This window comes from Phyllobates terribilis, unplaced genomic scaffold, assembly GCF_046119375.1.
Source record: "Phyllobates terribilis strain yellow unplaced genomic scaffold, ASM4611937v1 Scaffold_3__8_contigs__length_932513732, whole genome shotgun sequence".
Taxonomy (NCBI): Eukaryota; Metazoa; Chordata; class Amphibia; order Anura; family Dendrobatidae; genus Phyllobates; species Phyllobates terribilis.
In genome coordinates this window covers 6,289,086-6,293,065 of record NW_027362763.1, presented here as the reverse complement: position 1 = coordinate 6,293,065, position 3,980 = coordinate 6,289,086, and positions in this window count along the sequence as shown.

The window sequence follows — 3,980 nt, the reverse complement described above, 5'->3', positions numbered from 1 at the left end:
CCTCCACCACCACTATACCACCAGGGTGACCGTGGTCCATGTTGCCAGCATTGACAGTTCCTCCGTCCTAATTTTTGGCAGCTTTTGCTTGGAAGGCATAGGTAAAGACTATGGGAGACCCACTCCCCAATAAAGGGAATAATGTTTTTAATATGCTGTACTGCATGGCTCTTGTAAAGGGCATTAAAATCGTCTTGTTAAGCTATTGTGACCTCCAAATCTCTTCCAAGGGTCATTGATATTGTCTTTTTATTTAACGCGGACCTCCACGTCTCTTCCAAGGGGCATTGATATTGTCTTTTTATTCCACTGTGACCTCCACGTCTCTTCCAAGGGGCATTAAAACCGTCTTGTTAAACCACTCTGAACTCCACGTCTCTACCAAGGGGCATTAAAATCGTCTTGTTAAGCTACTGTGACCTCCACATCTCTTCCAAGGGGCATTGATATTGTCTTTTTATTCCACTGTGACCTCCTCGTCTCTTCCAAGGGGCATTAAAACTGTTACAACTCTCCTGTTAGTTTTTTTTTAGTTTGCTGGTCACATGACCATTTTGCCTATTTAATCCGGCTCCGCCCTCCTGGCTTTGCTGGACTTCATTTGTATTTACTACTGTTGAGCTAGCTTGTTACTCTTTTGCCGTTCTCTCTTAGTTTTGCTAGGTCTTCTGACCTCTACGCTTTTTGTTGTGTGTTTGTCTTTGACTGCTACTATTTCTGCTAGGTGTCCAACTTATCCCAGTCCCTAGATCTTGTAGGGATCCCTCCCTCACATCTATAGGTCTGCGTTCAGACTAGCCGAGGACTTTAGCGGGTCTGATCGCAGGATCAGGTTCCCCGTTACATCGTAGGGATCTAGTTTAGTTCTATTGTAGGGACAGATCTCCTGTCTTTCCTTAGTCTCTGTAGCAGATCATAACAGTAAGTCCAGCCCCAAAAAAAAAAAAAAAAAAAATTTCTCTAAGGAAAGACCTCCAGTTTTCTATCATGATCTCGGTGCAGGATTTGGCTCAACGCTTGCAGGGACTCTCTCTGGAGGTGACCAAGCTCCAACAACACGTGAGTAGCTGCCCTGGAGCGCATTTTGTGGAACCAAAGGTACGTCTGCCTGATCTATTTTTTGGCGAACAACAAGATTTTTTTTCTTTTAAAAATGCTTGTCTATTATATTTTAGTTTGAGACCCGGATCCTCTGGTGATGAATCACAGCGCATAGGGTTCATAATGTCACTTTTGCGCAAAGATCCTCAGGGATGGGCCTTCTCTCTCCAACCTAGTGATCCGTGCTTTAGATCAGTGGATAGTTTTTTTTCTGCTTTGGGTTTGTTGTACGATGATCCTGATCGTGTCTCATCTGCTGAGTCTGAATTAAGACGTTTGAGGCAGGGATCAGGTAATGTGGAAAAATATTGTTCTCACTTCCGTCGGTGGTCTGCCCAGGTGGGATGGAACGATTCAGCTTTGAAAAGCTTGTTTCTTGCAGGGCTAGGTGAAACGGTTAAGGATTTACTGATTGCTTATCCCACACCTGGAAACTTGCAGGAGGCAATGCAATTAGCTATACGGGTGGACAGGAGACTGCGTGCAAGGGTTAATGAGAGCAAATCCTCTGCTATGTCAGCTTCGAGTCCTGAGAGGTTCTGTGCGGACAATGGAGAGCCGATGGAAATTGGGGCGATGGCACCCCGCTCTCAGGAAAAAGACCGCCGACTTTCTGAAGGCTTGTGTTTCTATTGCGGAAATTCTGGTCATCTTATTAAGAGCTGTGTGCTTCGTATGAAGAAAGAAAAAAAAAAGGTCAGTCATGCCCGTATTGCCTGTTTAAATTCTAAGGGGGTATTACTATCTGCCACTACTGCTGCTCAGGATGAATTAATTGAATTTCGGGTATTTGTGGATTGTGGATCTACTCTGAATGTGATTGATGGGGGATTCTTGGAAAAACTTAGATTAGAACCTAAAACTTTGTCATCCCCTATTGCTGTGGTTTCTGTCGATGGCTCTCCCTTGAAGAGTGTTACTCACAAGGTCTGTGAGTTTCCCCTCACTATTAATGGTATTCATCAAGAGAATTTGGATTTGGTGGTATTGGATAATTTGCCTTCTCCAGTAATATTGGGGTTACCCTGGTTAAAATTGCACAATCCTGTACTGGATTGGTCTACCAGTGAAATTAAGTCCTGGAGCCCTAAGTGTTATGACAAGTGTTGTAACGGGCGCATTGCTGCTGTGGATAAAGGGGAATTACCTGTTCCTATTCAGGATTTTTGGAGAGTTTTTTCTGAGAAGGAATCGCAGGTTTTGCCTCCCCATAGAGACTATGATTGTTCTATTGAATTTGTCCCTGGAGCGACTCTTCCTAAAAGTCGTTTATTTAATCTTACTATTCCTGAGAGGAAGGCTTTGGAGGAATACATACAGACAAGTTTGGCCGCCGGTCACATTAGGCCTTCCAAGTCTCCTGTGGCTGTTGCATTTTTTTTTGTAAAAAAAAAAGATGGCGGTTTACGTCCTTGTCTGGACTTTCGTGAGATTAATAAAATTACTGTACGCAATCCTTACCCACTGCCATTGATTCCTGATTTATTTAACCAGTTATTGGGGGCCAAGTGGTTCTCTAAAATTGATCTCCGGGGGGCATACAATTTGTTGCTCATGAAGGAGGGTGATGAATGGAAGACTGCTTTTAACACTCCTGTGGGTCATTTTGAGAATCTGGTGATGCCTTTTGGTCTTACTAATGCTCCAGCATTTTTTCAGAATCTGATTAATGACATCCTTAGACCTTTGATCGGCAAAAGTGTGGTTGTGTATTTGGATGACATTTTGATTTATTCGCCGGATCTGGAGTCTCATTGGCAGAGCGTGCGTGAGGTATTACAGTTATTAATGGACAATTCGCTTTTTGCTAAGCTGGAGAAATGTGAGTTCGCTGTACAGAGAATTAGTTTTTTGGGCTACATTATCTCCAGTGAAGGTTTTGAGATGGATCCGGTTAAGGTTCAGGCTGTGCAGGAATGGCCTAGGCCTATTGGTTTGAAATCGATACAGAGGTTTTTGGGTTTCGTCAATTATTACAGAAAATTCATAAAAAATTTTTCTATTATTGTCAAACCTCTGACCGATGTCACCAGGAAAGGTGCTAATGCGGTTCAGTGGTCTTCTGAGGCCATTGAAGCTTTTGTGTATCTCAAGGAGAGGTTCACCTCTGCTCCCATCCTTATGCAGCCTGATGTGACTAAGCCGTTTTTGGTTGAGGTTGATGCTTCCTCTGTGGGGGTTGGCGCAGTATTGTCTCAGGATAACGGGGATGGATTACATCCCTGTGCCTTTTTTTCAAAAAAAATTTCCGAGACTGAACTTACTGTAATTACGATATTGGTAATCGGGAATTGCTGGCTATTAAACTCGCATTTGAACACTGGCGTCACCTCTTGGAAGGTGCTGAATTTCCCGTTCAGGTTTTCACCGATCATAAAAATCTGATCTATCTGGATGCTGCCAAGCGCTTGAATGCCCGTCAGGCTAGGTGGGCACTTTTTTTCTCGCGGTTTAATTTTTTCGTTACTTACATCCCGGGTACCAAGAATATTAAAGCTGATGCTTTGTCTCGCAGCTTTTCTCCCATGGTCGGTGTTGAGGAGGAGGAGGAGACCATTTTACAAGAAGGTGTTGTGATTGCTGCTTTGGACTCCGTTTTGGAAGATGAGATTCTTAAAGCACAGGAGAATGCCCCATCTAACACTCCCCATGGGAGGTTGTTTGTGCCTAGGACCTTTAGGAGAGATTTGTTTGTTGAGTGTCATGAGTCTCGGTTGGCAGGTCATCCAGGAATTTCTGAGACCAAGAGACTTGTGGGTCGCAGTTTTTGGTGGCCTGGATGGTAGAAGGAAGTCATTAAGTGGGTGCGCCAATGTACTGTGTGTGCAAGATCCAAGTCTTCGCATGCTCCTGCTGCGGGGTTGCTTTGTCCTCTGGAG